The 16556-nt window shown below is 44.5% G+C and overlaps 2 long non-coding RNA genes across 2 annotated transcripts; one reads left to right on the top strand and one right to left on the bottom strand.

The window, feature by feature from the left end:
- The first annotated feature begins 3606 nt into the window (after positions 1-3606).
- On the top strand, positions 3607-12123 carry LOC130132812 (uncharacterized). Its single transcript, XR_008813092.1, has 3 exons — positions 3607-3626; positions 11487-11571; positions 12000-12123. It is a non-coding gene; the product is annotated as an uncharacterized LOC130132812 (long non-coding RNA).
- LOC130132811 (uncharacterized) lies at positions 11473-14847 on the bottom strand. The gene is made up of 3 exons (XR_008813091.1): positions 14801-14847; positions 14538-14614; positions 11473-11604 (listed from the first exon to the last, which is right to left on the bottom strand). It is a non-coding gene; the product is annotated as an uncharacterized LOC130132811 (long non-coding RNA).
- Between the last annotated feature and the right edge of the window lie 1709 nt (positions 14848-16556).

The following is a 16556-nucleotide window of genomic DNA, read 5'->3' as shown; positions in this document are numbered from 1 at the left end:
CAACACAGAAGGCCAAACTCCTCAGGACAAGACTCAGCAGTCTATCTACACCTAAAGGAGAAGACACACTCCTTCCAGGACAGCAACGTACACATTTTGGACAGAGAAGATAGATGGTTTGAAAGAGGGGTGAAGGAAGCCATCTATGTGAAACTGGAAAAACCATCCCTCAACAGAGGAGAAGGTCTGCTACACCAACTATCTCCCACTTACAATGCCGTCCTTTCATCTCTACCCAGGAGACTCAAGAAGCCTAGCCTCCTAGAACAACAGTCGCTCACTAACGGCTCCAACCACTCTCATGACCACTGAACAATGAAGTCGAGACTAACACCCCCAACCACCGTCGCTGCTAAACAAATGCAAATCAATAGCTCCGATGGCGACGGGCGCGGCTGGACATCGGAGCACAGGAGAGCCCCTCATATCTATGGCTCTGTTAGCGATGGGCGTTGCTAAACATCGGGACACAAAGAGCCATGGACATCCATAGCTCTGATAACGACTCCTAGAGGATAAATGCTGAGTCTCATCACCAGCCAGTCAGACTAGCTTGGTCTAGTCAGAAAGTCACGAACTGAGGAAGCCTCTTGGATGAGAGGCGAAACGTCTTCACGGACATATACCAAGTCCAGTTGCACTTGATTCAACTCCTTTGGAGAACCATGACCTGGATGAAGGAGAACATTCACAGACATGATAGGACGGAAGGGCTGGCCTGAGGAGGGCATCAAACATGCTGGTGTTTCTAGCGCACACTTCACCGCAGCTAAGAAAGGTAACGATACACTGTACCTTGGTCTGTTGTAGGTATGGATATGTGCCTCCAGCTAAGCTCCGCCCACAAAAACCGCCACTGTGTTTACGAACAGAAAAGGGGTCTATAAACCTTCCATTTATTCGGTCATTTTTGTGAAATGGGGGGGGCGGCGGACGAGGAGGACGAGAGAACAGAATCAGACAAGCCACCAGCATAAAAGAAAACACCATTTAGAAGGTACAAGTCAGACTGGGCAAAGGGAGAACTTGTGTGAATGGGTCAGGCTGACCCAAGGACACCCGTTCTCCGCCATGTGTATTTCATGTTCAGCCAAAATGCCAGTTACATGTGAAGGGAACGGGACTGGAAAACCACGCAAAAACAAAGAAGCAACAGAATTTTGCATCAAGCAAACGCAAAACTATAGCTATTGCAACCTTTACGACAAACAAGGCTGACCGGAGGAGGACAGGGTAGCGGCTGCGGGGCTTGCCAGTGTATACCACGGAGTGACTCGTGGCCACAGCTACTCATCCACGGATTGTGGCAATAAAGTCATTGTAAAGATCTTTCATGATTCAGTATTGCCACAGAAATGTCAGGTGGAAGAAGAGCAAGCGAAGCTTTAGTCCAGAATGTGCCAGCACCTTCCAGCCAGGAGCGTTTAGCCACAGAACGGAAACAGAGCCCACACTTGGCTGTCTGTTCTGACGCATCACATTTGGGCAACGCCAAACTATATCCATGCACAGTCCAGTACTTCCACGACGACGAGGGTGTTAAATATGGACCAATGGAATTTCACGATGACCCCCATGAAACGAGCAGCGCTATCTACGAACAAATTGTGGACGTCACAGAAACAAATGGCCTGTCTGTCAGCCAGACTAGTGCATATGGAGCTGACAATGCATCTGCAGATTTTGGCAAGCATAATTCAGCTTTTCAGAAACTGAAAGAAGTCGGTCCACACGCCGTAAAGGGCAACTGCAAATGCCACTTGATCCACAACACCCTGAAAAACGCGAGTGCACTGTCCTAAAATCTACAGCGAGTTCTCATGCTCAGCCAAAAAAAGCAGAATCTCTGAAAGAGTTTTGTGAGTTTACGTCAGTAGACTACAAAGAGATACCGAGGTATGAACGTACCAACCCGTTGGTTACCTCTGTTGCCTGCAATTCCGCGGATCTTGGAGTGTTGGCCTGCCCTGGAGTGTTATTGCTGGTCACTGGGAAAGAAGACTTGTCCTGACATCATCTGGAAGGCTATGTGCAGAAGTGGTGCTGATGCTGCCGACAGCAGCGACGACGATGAAGCCACGAGTCTTGAATGTGTCCTGTTGCTCATGCACAACGCCATGCAGGAGTTTGACAGCGCAATACGGAAGTTGGAAAGCGAGAGCGCTGCTCTACTGGATGTCCACGGAGCGATGAGCCGGTTGCGCAGCCAATTAATCTCACGCCGTGCAGGCAGATTTTATGGTAGTAACACCAAGCAAGCACTCCGAAAACGGAGTGCAGGAGAACAGACGGCGCTCGCAACACTGGCCGACAGCTTCTCTGGAAAGGCTGTTCTGTCCCCAGAGGCAGACTTTGATTTTGAGGATCCAGTTATGTCTAATGGTAGCTGTCTGCGACTGAGTGGTGGTCCAGTGGATGCACTCGAGCGACTGGTCGTCAAACTAGGTCTGGGCATTGATGAAGACAGACTGTATCAGGACTACACTGTTCTGAACTCTGTATTTGAAAGCATCCCAGAAGAGGTGGCACCAGACAAGAAATGGGCATTTTTTTTGCAACAAGGAGAACGGAGCAACTGCATTGCTCCAAGTGGCGTCTTTTGTTTTGTCTGTCCCCGTCAGCAACGCCTATGCTGAGTGTGTATTTAGCCACACGGAGCGTGTCTGGTCAGATAACAGGAACAGGATGTCAGTAGTTTGGTCAAAGCAGAACTTCAAGTCAGACTAATCTTCAAAGTGTCATGCTTGGAGTTTAAACCATTCATCAAGGGACAGCAGAGACTCCTACAGGCAGCAAAGAGGAATGACAAGTACATATGGAAAAAGAGGTGAGAAATGTCAGTGTTAGGTTTCCCAAATTCATGGAAGTTGTTTATAAAATCTATTAGGCTATAATACACCTAATCATGTTTCCCTATGTATTTTCTAAATCTGTATTTAATGTAGAAAGGCACAGCAGCAGGCGTCCAGACTGAGTGCAACTGCGTCAGGGTCAGGCTGTGGGGTCAGGCAGTGCGTCAGGGTCAGGCTGTGGGGTCAGGCAGTGCGTCAGGGTCAGCCAGAGCGTCAGCGTTATTCAGTGCGTCAGGGTCAGGCAGTGCGTCAGGGTCAGGCAGTGCGTCAGGGTCAGCCAGTGCGTCAGGGTCAGCCAGTGCGTCAGCGTTAGCCAGTGTGTCAGCGTTATTCAGTGCGTCAGGGTCAGCCAGTGCGTCAGGGTCAGGCAGTGCGTCAGGGTCAGCCAGTGCGTCAGCGTTAGCCAGTGCGTCAGGGTCAGCCAGTGCGTCAGGGTCAGCCAGTGCGTCAGAGTCAGCGAGTGCGTCAGCGTTATTCAGTGCGTCAGGGTCAGGCAGTGCGTCAGGGTCAGGCAGTGCGTCAGGGTCAGCCAGTGCGTCAGCGTTAGCCAGTGCGTCAGCGTTAGCCAGTGCGTCAGGGTCAGCCAGTGCGTCAGCGTTAGCCAGTGCGTCAGCGTTAGCCAGTGCGTCAGGGTCAGCCAGTGCGTCAGCGTTATTCAGTGCGTCAGGGTCAGGCAGTGCGTCAGGGTCAGGCAGTGCGTCAGCGTTAGCCAGTGCGTCAGCGTTAGGGTCAGCCAGTGCGTCAGGGAGAGCGTCTGCGTCAGGACAAATATAGGTAAGAGAGGCAATAGGGACTCCTACAAATGTTAACATAGTATATTTGCAAATATGGTTTCACCCCCCGCGCCGCGCGTCGAATGCCCCGGTTTTTCACAAATCAACGGCGGCAACCTGAGGCAGGCTGACGTGAGTGCGGGGGCGCTGGCGTCCCGGTGCCAAATGCCCCCACTAAAGCCAACTGCTGTGGTTGCTGGAAGTGGACCGCTGGGGGGCGCTGGCATCGCCGTGCCAGGTGATGCCGTGACACCGCACATGAGTTCAGTTACAGGAGTTATGTTTTATGTTCGCTCAGAGAGAGATGAGCAGAGAGAAAGCCGCTTTGTTTTGCCGTTGCTCAGGTTACTTCTCCATATTTAACCCATCCTGTTGTATAGGAGAGGTGGGCAGCTGTGGCGCAGCGCCCAGGGACCAACTCCACTTTTCTTTTTCCTATATCCTTACTCAGGGGCACAGGCAGGAGTATTAACCCCAGCATGCATGTCTTTTTAGATGGTGGGAGGAAACCCACACAGACACGGGGAGAACATGCAAACTCCACATAGAAAGGACCGGGAACGGCCTGGGTTCGAACCCGGGACCTTCTTGCTGTGAGGCAACAGTGCTGACCACTGGGCCACCGTGCTGCTCCTTTATTTGCAGCAGCTAAGCCAAACTAGAGCAGAGCAGTGAAACATCGGTGCATTGGACCAGTAAGCTGTCAAACAGCGCCCCCCCCCGTACTTTACTTCAGAAGGAAAGAACGTTCTGGACCAAAAACGGCTTCATACATGAAGGAGTCCTGGTTCAGTGTGCCCCCTGGTGGCTTAATCAAGTACAACATCAAGTATGACCTGTCCCTCGTTACTGGCATATCAACTGAACGTCACGCAAAAAGTAGAGTGAAAAACTCCCCAAGATGAAGCGAATTAACTCTTCTTTTGTGTGATTGGTGTTGTGTGTTTGGTTTTGTATGTTTGGTGTTGTGTGTTTGGTGTTGTGTGATTGGTGTTGTGTGTTTGGTGTTGTGTGTTTGGTGTTGTGTGATTGGTGTTGTATGTTTGGTTTTGTGTGTTTGGTGTTGAATATTTGGTTTTGTGTGTTTTGTGTTGTGTGATTGGTGTTGTATGTTTGGTTTGTATATTTGGTGTTGTATGTTTGGTTTGTATGTTTGGTTTTGTGCGTTTGGTTTGTATGGTTGGTGTTGTATGTTTGGTTTGTATGTTTGGTTTTGTGTGTTTGGTGTTGTGTGATTGGTGTTGTGTGATTGGTGTTGTATGTTTGGTTTGTATGTTTGGTTTTGTGCGTTTGGTTTGTATGGTTGGTGTTGTATGTTTGGTTTTGTGTGTTTAGTTTTGTGCGCTTGGTTTTGCACTTGGGAATCTTGTAAATGAGCTGTCAGATGTCAGCGGGACTGCCTGATTAAATGGAGGACTCGTTGAGTCCACTTGCAGACGGAGCAGGCCAGAACATCTACCTGCAGCTTGACAAGAGATGTGTATTTGTAGTCAGGTGTGAAACATTCTGATTCATTATGATCGGATCAGAGAGTAACACAACTCTCTGAAATTCTGCACATCAGCAAAGGGAGTTTGTGATTATGACAGTATGAAAGAGGTAGTGGTGCCAGTACACAGCACACAGTAGCCATGCTGCAGGGCACCGCAGGGGGCCTAGGCTAGATGGTTGCATCACATGACGACAGACAACCAAGGAATCATGTCCAGACTGCATGAAGGTGTGCTAGCTTCTTAATATGAACATGCCAGACAGAAAACCGAGGCTCGATCTCGCGACGGCTTAATACATCCTGAATCCGGTAACATTCATTTCAGACGAGCACATTACATCACATCTTACGTCAGGAAGAACGGACTTCAGATGAGGCCAGTTCAGACTAAGTCAGATAAAATAATCAGATAAACCCGGTCTCTGTAGACTCTGTTTCCACACTGGACAAGAGGGAAAACTGACGTCATGTGTTCTTCACTGGAAACGAAGGAAGACTGAGAGGCCTAACTGCCGAGAAACCACCTGGAGCTGAACTGGTAACCCTGTTAAAGCGAGCAAACACGGAATTAGCTTTACTGCTAGCTGTTGCTGTGACCAGACACCTGTAGTCCTGTAGCCTTTCCATTTCTCAGCACAACTCCACCTTCTCTTTCCACACAACCATGTTCTCTCCATATTCTTCTGTCGTCACTCTCAGCAAACTTCAGGTTTGTACTTTGTACTTCAGGTTTGTCTCTGTGTTCAAAAGCCCCCCCCCTTTTCTCCCCGATTCTACCTGTCCAATTACCCCACTCTTCCGGTTGTTCCGGTCTCTGCTCCACCCCCTCTGCTGATCTGGGGAGGCCTGCAGACTACCACACACCTCCTCCCATACATGTGGAGTCACCAGCCGCTTGTTTTCACCCGACAGTGAGGAGTTTCACCAGGGGGATGTAGCGCTATTCCCCTCAGTTCCCCCTCCCCCCTGAACAGGTGCCCCGACCGACCAGAGGAGGCGCTAGTGCAGCGACCAGGACCCATACCAACATCCGGCTTCCCACCTGCAGACACGGCCAATTCTGTCTGCAGGGACGCCCGACCAAGCTGGAGGTGACACGGGGATTCAAACTGGTGATCCCGTGTTAGGCAAGGGAAAACACCGCCGCGCTAACCGGACGCCCAAAACGCTTTTTACACACATGCAGATGTGCTGCAGTCATATTTATATTTTATAGTCTTCATCATCCACACTGGGTACTAATATGTTATTACAGTATCCTCTTATAACATGTTTTGTAGCTATAATGCTGTAATATAATATAGCATAATATAATATATAATAATATAATATAGTATAATATAATATAGTATAGTATAATATTATATAATATAATATAGTATAATATAATATAGAATATTAGTATAATATGGTATAATTTAATATAATATAATATAATATAATGTAGTGTCTCCCCGCCTGCCACCCAATGACTGCTGGGAAATCTTCCAGCATCCTCGCGACCCTGAGAGCAGGATAATAGAATAGAATAGAATATAGTATAGTATAATATAGCATAGTATAATATAATATAGTATAGTATAATAAAATATAATATAGTATGATATAATATAGTATAGTATAGTATAATAAAATATAGTATAATATAGTATAGTATAATAAAATAGAATAGAATACAATGTAGTGTCTCCCCGCCTGCCGCCCAATGACTGTTGGGAAATCTTCCAGCATCCCCGCGACCCTGAGAGCAGGATAATAGAATAGAATAGAATATAGTATATTATAATATAGTATAGTATAATAACATATAATGTAATATAGTATAGTATGATAAAATATAATATAGTATAGTATAATAAAATATAATATAATATAATATAGTGTCTCCCCGCCTGCCGCCCAATGACTGTTGGGAAAGCTTCCAGCATCCCCGCGACCCTGAGAGCAGGATAATAGAATAGAATAGAATAGAATATAGTATAGTACAGTATGATATAATAAAATAGAATATAGTATAGTATAAAATATTATAGTATAATAAAATATATAATAGTATAATATAATATAATATAGTATAATATAATATAATATAAAATAGTATAATAAAATATATAGTATAATATAATAAAATATAATATAGTATAGTATAATATAGTATAATAAAATATAATATAGGATAGTATAATATAGTGTATTATAATATAGTATAGTATAATATAGTATAGTATAATAAAATATAATAGTGTAGTATAATAAAATATATGAGTATAATATAAAATAATATAGTATAGTATAATATAGTATATTATAATATAGTATAATAGAATATAATAAAATATAGTATAGTATAATAGAATAGAATAAAATATAGTACAGTATAATCTAATATAGTATAATATAATCTAATATAGTACAGTATAATATAATATCGTATAGTATAATATAATATGATATAGTATAGTATAATATCATATAGTATAGTATAATATAGAATAATATAGTACAGTATAATATAATATAATATAGTATAGTATAATATAATATAGTATAGTATTGTGGCAGGATGAGGAAAAACACAGGAGACGAAGGCGAGTTTGAACTTTATTCCTCAGCTCCAAAACCAAACTGAAACAGGAACAACCCTGCACCAGAGAGCCCGGGAATGTAAACCACGCCCCCAGCTCACAGCCCTGCTGGGTGAGAGGCATAGCCCCTAGTGTCCGCCACAGCATAATATAATATAATATAATATAATATAATATAATATAATATAATATAATAAAATAACCCCGCCACTGACGATGCACAAGCCAGCGCATTCTTTGTGCCTGTCCCAAGCCCGGACAAATGGGGAGGGTTGCATCAGGAAGGGCATCCGGCATAAAATCTTTGCCAAATCAAATATGCGGATCATAAATAAGATTTCCATACCGGATCGGTCGAGGCTCCGGTTACCAACGACCACCACCAGTACTGTTAACCAGCAGGGTGCTGGTGGAAACTATACTACTGTTGGGCGAAGGAGAAGGAGAGGGGGAAGGCATGTCCAGAGGCAGCAGGAGAGGAGGAAGGGTAGGAGTGTGGAGGTGAGAGTCGGAACTTTGAATGTTGGCACTATGACTGGTAACGGGAGAGAGGTGGCTGACATGATGGAGAGGAGAAAGGTAGGCATACTGTGTGTGCAAGAGACCAGGTGGAAGGGGAGTAAGGCCAGGAGTATCGGAGGTGGGTTCAAACTCTTCTACCATGGTGCGAATGGGAGGAGAAATGGGGTAGGGGTAATTCTGAAGGAAGAGTATGTCAAGAGTGTGCTGGAGGTGAAGAGAGTGTCAGACAGAGTGATGAGTATGAACCTGGAAATTGAAGGTGTATTGCTGAATGTTACCAGCACATATGCGCTGCAAGTTGGGTGTGAGATGGAAGAGAAAGAAGAATTCTGGAGTGAGTTGGATGACTTGGTGGAGAGGGTACCCAAGGAGGAGAGAGTGGGGATTGGAGCCGACTTCAATGGACATGTTGGTGAAGGGAACAGAGGTGATGAGGAGGTGATGGGTATGTATGGAGTCAAGGAGAGGAATGTGAAAGGACAGATGGTGGTGGATTTTGTGAAAAGGATGGAAATGTCTGTGGTGAATACATATTTCAAGAAGAGGGAGGAACACAGGGTGACGTACAAGAGTGGAGGAAAGTGCACACAGGTGGACTATATCTTATGTAGAAGGCGCAATCTGAAAGGGATTGGAGACTGCAAGGTGGTGACAGGGGAGAACGTAGCTAGGCAGCATTGGATGGTGGTCTGTAGGATGACTTTGGAGACCAAGAAGAGGAAGAGAGTGAAGGCACAGCCGAAGATCAAATGGTGGAAGTTGAAGAAGGAAGACTGTTGTCTGGAGTTCAGGCAGGAGTTAAGACAGGCACTGGGTGGTAGTGAAGAGTTGCCGGATGGCTGGACAACCACTGCAGAAATAGTGAGGGAGACAGCTAGGAAGGTACTTGGTGTGTCATCAGGACAGAGGAAGGAAGACAAGGAGACTTGGTGGTGGAATGAGGAAGTACAGCAAAGAGGAAGAGGTTGGCAAAGAAGTGGGATAGTCAGAGAGAAGAAGAAAGTAGACTGGAGTACAAGGAGATGCAGCATAAAGTGAAGAGAGAGGTGGCAAAGGCAAAGGAAAAGGTGTATGGTGAGTTGTATGACAGGTTAGACACTAAGGAAGGAGAAAAGGACTTGTACCGATTGGCTAGACAGAGGGACCAAGCTGCAAAGGATGTGCAGCAAGTTACGGCGATCAAAGATAGAGATGGAAACGTGCTGAGGAGAGTGTGCTAAGAAGGTGGAAGGAGTACTTTGAGGGGCTGATGAATGAAGAAAATGAGAGAGACAGAAGGTTGGATGATGTAGGGATAGTGAATCAGGAAGTTCAGTGGATTAGCAAGGAGGAAGTGAGGGCAGCTATGAAGAGGATGAAGAGTGGAAAGGCAGTTGGTCCTGATGACATACCTGTGGAGGCATGGAGGTGTTTAGGAGAGATGGCAGTGGGTTTTTAACTAGATTGCTTAACACAATCTTGGAAAGTGAGAGGATGCCTGAGGAGTGGAGAAGAAGCATACTGGTACCGATTTTCAAGAACAAGGGCGATGTGCAGAACTGTAGCAACTACAGAGGTATAAAGTTGATCAGCCACAGCATGAAGATATGGGAAAGAGTAATAGAAGCTAGGTTAAGAGGAGAGGAGATGATCAGCGAGCAGCAGTATGGTTTCATGCCATGAAAGAGCACCACAGATGTGATGTTTGCTTTGAGAATGTTGGAGAAGTATAGAGAAGGCCAGAAGGAGTTACATTGTGTCTTTGTAGATTTAGAGAAAGCATATGACAGGGTGCCGAGAGAGGAGGTGTGGTATTGTATGAGGAAGTCGGGTGTTGCAGAGAAGTATGTAGGAGTGGTGCAGGATATGTATGAGGGAAGTGTGGCAATGGTGAGGTGTGGGGTTGGAATGACAGATGGGTTCAAGGTGGAGGTGGGATTACATCAAGGATCAGCTCTGAGCCCTTTCTTGTCTGCAATGGTGATGGACAGCTTGACGGACAAGATCAGGCAGGAGTCTCCATGGACGATGATGTTCGCGGATGACATTGTGATCTGTAGCGAGAGTAGGATGCAGGTGGAGGAGAGCCTGGAGAGGTGGAGGTATGCACTGGGGAGAAGAGGAATGAAAGTCAGTAGCAGCAAGACAGAATACCTTGTGTGAATGAGAGGGAGGACAGTGGAATGGTCAGGATGCAAGGAGTGGAGGTGACGAAGGCATATGAGTTTAAATACTTGGGGTCAACTGTCCAAAGTAACGGGGAGTGCAGTAGAGAGGTGAAGAAGAGAGTGCAGGCAGAGTGGAGTGGGTGGAGCACAGTGTCAGGAGTGATGTGTGACAGAAGGGTACCAGTAAGAGTTAAAGGGAAGGTTTACAAGATGGCAGTGAGACCAGCTATGTTATATGGTTTGGAGACAGTGGCACTGACGAAAAGACAGCAGGAGGTGGAGCTGGAGGTGGCAGAGTTGAGGATGCTAAGATTTTCACTGGGAGTAACGAAGAAGGACAGGATTAGGAACGATTATATTAGAGGGACCGCTCAGGTTGGACAGTTTGGAGACAAAGCAAGAGAGGCAAGATTGAGATGGCTTGGACATGTGTGGAGGAGAGATGCTGAGTATATTGGGAGAAGGATGCTGAATATGGAGCTGCCAGGGAAGAGGAGAAGAGGAAGGCCAAAGAGGAGGTTTATGGATGTGGTGAGGGAGGACATGCAGGTGGCTGGTGTGACAGAGGAAGACGCAGAAGACAGGAAGAAATGGAAACGGATGATCCGCTGTGGCGACCCCTAACGGGAGCAGCCGAAAGTAGTAGTAGTAGATAGTATAGTATAATATAATATAGTATAATATAGTATAGTACAATAATATATAATATAGTATATTATAGTATAATATTATATAGTATAGTATAGTATAATAAAATATAGTATAATAAAATATAATATAATGTAGTATAGTATAATATAATAAAATATAATATAGTATAGTATAGTATAGTATAATATAGTATAATAAAATATGATATAATATAGTATAGTTTAATATACTAGAATATAGTATAGTATAATAGAATATAGTATAGTATAATAGAATAGAATAATCTAATATCGGTATGATATAATAGAATAGAATAGAATATCGGTCTGATATGATATAATATAATATAATATAATATAAGCATCCATGTATGTATTTTCTCTATACAGCATTTCATACTTCACATGCCTTCAGTGTGTTCTGCTGGTCCTGTTTTGTGACAGTTGTGTTGTTTCGTCATACAGCTCTAGCTGATCTGGTGTTTCCTCTAACCTGACAGAGGAGCAAAGAAGGGGCCACCACAGAGAGGCGAGGCAGGTCCCGTCACAGGTAAAACATCCGAACAAAGACTGACCACAGCAGCTGGAGAAAGACAAGATGCAACAAAATTAAAAACTACAACATTCTGCTCAAGTAAAGAAACAGGCCTCCACTAATATGGGCAGCCTTGAAATATATCAGCACAAGTGGCTATGAAAAATGTCTTTGTTGTTTATCTTCTTGATCTTTCACTCAAACAGTAAAATCTAGGCTGTGACTGAAGTAAAGTGATTTGAACTGAAAGCCACTTTATTCAACATTGTCTTGTTGATGGTATTCTTACAACGAATGTGTTGTCTGCATGTCACCATCCTGTTGTGTAGCAGCAGTGGGCAGCTGCAGCACCCGGGGACCAACTCCACTTCTTCTTTCCACTGCCTTGCTCAGGGGCACAGGCAGAAGTATTAACCCTAACATGCATGTCTTTTTGATGGTAGGAGGAAACCCACACAGACACAAGGAGAACATGCAAACTCCACACAGAAAGGACCTGGGACAGCCTGGGGTTCAAACCCAGGACCTTCTTGCTGCGAGGCAACAGTGCTGACCACTGGACCACCGTGCCAGCCATTTGATTGAAAGAAAAAAAATCTTATCATAAAATAAATATTTTTCTCAAAAACATGTGTGCCACAATTATTGGCACTCCTAGAAATTCTTATGACTAAGATATCATTTAAGTATATCCCCGTTCATATTTTACTTTTTAAGTTCACCTGAGTGAGCAAGTGAGGACCACTTAAGTGGTCACCCATGACTTCCTTTTTCACTGGGGTATTAAAATGAGGTGACACACAGGGCAAATTCCCACAGACATCCATCACTATGGGAAAGACCCGAGAATACAGTGGGTATGCCACTGTATTGTTTATAAGGGTGGTGTACCTGAAGTCACTGTATTGTTTATAAGGGTGGGGTACCTGCAGCCACTGTATTGTTTATAAGGGTGGTGTACCTGAAGTCACTGTATTGTTTATAAGGGTGGGGTACCTGCAGTCACTGTATTGTTTATAAGGGTGGGGGTACCTGCAGCCACTATATTGTTTATAAGGGTGGGGACACCTGCAGTCACTGTATTGTTTATAAGGGGGGGGGGACCTGCAGCCACTGTATTGTTTATAAGGGTGGGGGTACCTGCAGCCACTGTATTGTTTATAAGGGTGGGGACACCTGCAGTCACTGTATTGTTTATAAGGGTGGGGACACCTGCAGCCACTGTGTTGTTTATAAGGGTGGGGTACCTGCAGTCACTTTATTGTTTATAAGGGTGGGGTACCTGCAGCCACTGTATTGTTTATAAGGGTGGGGGTACCTGCAGTCACTGTATTGTTTATAAGGGTGGGGACACCTACAGCGACTGTATTGTTTATAAGGGTGGGGACACCTGCAGTCACTGTATTGTTTATAAGGGTGGGGACACCTACAGCGACTGTATTGTTTATAAAGGTGGGGACACCTACAGCGACTGTATTGTTTATAAGGGTGGGGACACCTGTAGTCACTGTATTGTTTATAAGGGTGGGGTACCTGCAGTCACTGTATTGTTTATAAGGTTGGGGGTACCTGCAGTCAGGTGAGACTGAAGAGGTCACTTAGATGATGATGAAACATTTCTCTCAACAAACGTTGTGTGCAGTTGAACTGATTCAACATTCTGTGACCCGAGAATGCAGTAATGATGTGTGACAAAAGCTTGTTGACCTGCACAAATTAGGAAATGGTTATTAGAAAATAGCTAAACCATTGAAAATCTCCATTTCCACTATTAGGGCAATGATTAAGAAGTTTAAAGCAACTGGAGATGTGAAGAATCTGCCTGGAACGCACAGTGAAGAGGGTGGTTCGAGTGGCCAAAGAATCTCCAAGGATCACGGTTGGAGAATTGAAGACATGAGCTGTGTCTTTGGGTCAGAAAGTCCCCAAAACTACGATCAGACACCACAAGATGTTTGTGAAGGTTTCCAGAAAAAGTCTCTTCTGTCATCATCAACAAACTGAAGCACTCAGTTTGCAAACGTTACTAGAACTTTCATTGGGACCAGGTTCTCTTGGTCAGATGAGAGCAAAATAGCTTTTTGGCAACAAACACCAGATGTGGGTTTAACGTAGATGGAACAATAGAAAAAGTACCTCATCCCCCCTGTGAAGTATGGTGGTGGTGGAGCTTTGATTTTGTGGGGCTGTTTTTCTTCCAAAGGCACTGGACAACTTGTTAGGATACATACTCCATGAAGTACCAGCAGATATGACATCAAAATCTGACCGCCTCTGCTAGGAAGCTTAAACTGGGCCATGGTTGGATCTTCTAGCAGAAAAATGACCTATAGCACACCTCAGAATCAACACAAAAATGGTTCAATGACCGCACAATTGAGGTTTTACCATGGACATCCCATTTCCCTGACCTACACCACAGAGAAAACCTGTGGGATGAGCTGAAGAGGATTCCACAAGCAAGGACCTAGGATCTGAAGGATGTGGAGAGGTGCTGTATGGAGGAAGGGTGTCAGACCCTTTGCCATGTGTTCTCCAACCTCATCCTGCATTATAGGACAAGACTCAGAGCTGTTATCTTGACAAAGGGAGGCTGCACATTGTATTAAATGAAGGGGTGCCAATACCTGTGGCACACTAGTTCAGAAAAGTATTTATTTCATAGGAATTTATTTTTTCCTTTTAATTATTTTACTTCAGTTATTTATTTATTTTTTGTTAATATTTTGAGGGAAAGATAAAGAGGATACACAACAGGCATTTTTTCATAGCTCCTTTGGCTCATATTTATCAAGGGTGCCAATATTAGTGGAGGGCACTGTACAAACGATGTCAGTCCCATATTACTCATTACTCAATTTTTCTATTTTAAACTTAAAAAACTTTTAAACTATTTTAGATGTTTCATGTTTGAAATAATTTGTCTTCCAAAAAGACAGGTTAACATATGAATGAGTTACAGTGTGTACAATACATATTACCGTCTTAATGCAGGTACGACTGGAAGATTTGCAGGTGTAAGCAGTTGCCCGGTGAAACAGATCTAGATGGTGACACCCTTCAGGGTAAAAAAGTCATGCCACCAAGTTAGTATTTCAATTTCAATCTATTTCTAAGCTATTATTAGCATGTTTTATTTTATTGTATTTATTTCATGACAAAATGTGCTTTTGGAGCTTGACAACAAATTGGTTAGTCAAATTGGTGGCAAAAAAGTTTAATTGAACATGAATTTTGCTCTTACCTCCTTTACTGGTTCTGCAGATTCTTTGGGGGGGGGGGGGGTTTCTCCTACGGCCAAGAAACTCAGACAGTCCTGGATCACGATGTTCCTCAGGAACGCTTTGCTTTCCTCCAGGTCAACATTGAGAAACATCTCTGGTTTGAACGTTGTCATGGAAACAGAGACGAGGATGCTGAGGAGCATCAGTCTCTGAGCTGTTTCTGAACCCACTGTATCTGTAGAGGGCAGAGTGCAGCTTTCATCATCGCTGGATGCTTCATGCTGCTGAGACCACCGAATAAAAAGACCTTTAGAAATAGACAACGAGAATCATTCAGAGATCTCAAAGAAATAGTAGTCTAATTACATAACCATGTAAACCAAATATTATATTATAGTATATGCTTAACAATGTCAAGCCATATCTGCAGAGTTTAGTGTTTATTACACAACTGAGAGAACAACATTGAAAACGGCTGCCGGACAGACAGACGTGCTGCATGTCCTGCCCATGCTGTTTTGGAGCTAACAAAGAGGTTAGCACTACGAGATGACAACAGACTGACCAGCACTTCTCTACCCATGATCACAGACTAAAGCCTTATCTTTAATTTCCTCACATTTTTGTTTAAATGAGCAAGGCACTGATTAAATTCCTGGTAATGTGAAAACTTAGCACTAAAACAGACTCAGACTATGGTCTGTTCTATTCTGACAGGTAGTTCAGCCATGTACTCAGGGAGTGTTTACACCTGAACTCAACAGGTGAATATGTAAGGTCAACATACACCAATCAGCCAAAACATTAAAACCACTGACAGGTGAGTGAATAACATTGAGTACATCGTTACCATGGCACCTGTCAGGGGGTGGGGTATATTAGGCAGCAGCATGTGTGTGTGTGTCAGGGAGTGGGGTATATTAGGCAGCAGGTGAACAGTCAGTTCACCTGCTGCCTAATATAGGATCTGAGCAACTTTGACAAGGGCCAAATTGTGATGGTTAGACGACTGGGTCAGAGCATCTCCAAAGCAGCAGGTCTTGTGGGGTGTTCCCAGTATGCAGTGGTCAGTACCTACTAAAAGTGGTCCAAGGAAGGACATCCGGTGAATTGGCGACAGGGTCATGGGCGACCAAGGCTCACTGATGCACATGGGGAGCAAAGGCTAGTCCACTGGTCCGATCCCACAAAAGAGCTACCACCCCTCAAACTGGTGAAGAAGTTAATCCTGACTATGATAGACAGGTGTCAGATCACACAGTGCATCACAGCTTGCTGCGTAGCCACAGACCGGTCATAGTGCCCACAATGACACCTGACAACTGCTGAAAGTTCCTACATTGGGCATGTGAGCGTCAGAAACTGGACCATGGAGCAGTGGAAGAAGGTGGCCTGGTCTGATGAGTCACATTTTCTTTTACATCATGTGGACGGCTGGGTGTGTGTGCATCGTTTACCTGGGGAAGAGATGGCACCAGGATGCACTATGGGAAGAAGACAAGCCAATGGAGGCAGTGTGATGTTCTGGGAAATGTTCTGCTGGGAAACCTTGGTCCTGGCACTCATGTGGATGTTACTTTGACACGTACTACCGACCTAAACATTGTTGCAGACCAGGTACACCCCTTCATGGCAACAGTATTCCCTGATGGCAGTTGCCTCTTCGATCAGGGTGATGCTCCCTGCCTCACTACAAAAATAGTTCAGGAATGGTTTGAGGAACATGACAAAGAGCTCAAGGTGCTGCCTCAGCCTCCAAATTCCCCAGATCTCAAT

The sequence above is a fragment of the Lampris incognitus genome, unplaced genomic scaffold, assembly GCF_029633865.1.
Source record: "Lampris incognitus isolate fLamInc1 unplaced genomic scaffold, fLamInc1.hap2 scaffold_172, whole genome shotgun sequence".
In the NCBI taxonomy this organism is placed as follows: Eukaryota; Metazoa; Chordata; class Actinopteri; order Lampriformes; family Lampridae; genus Lampris; species Lampris incognitus.
The sequence above is the reverse complement of the archived record's forward strand: the minus strand, read 5'-3'. Positions and strand labels throughout refer to the sequence as shown.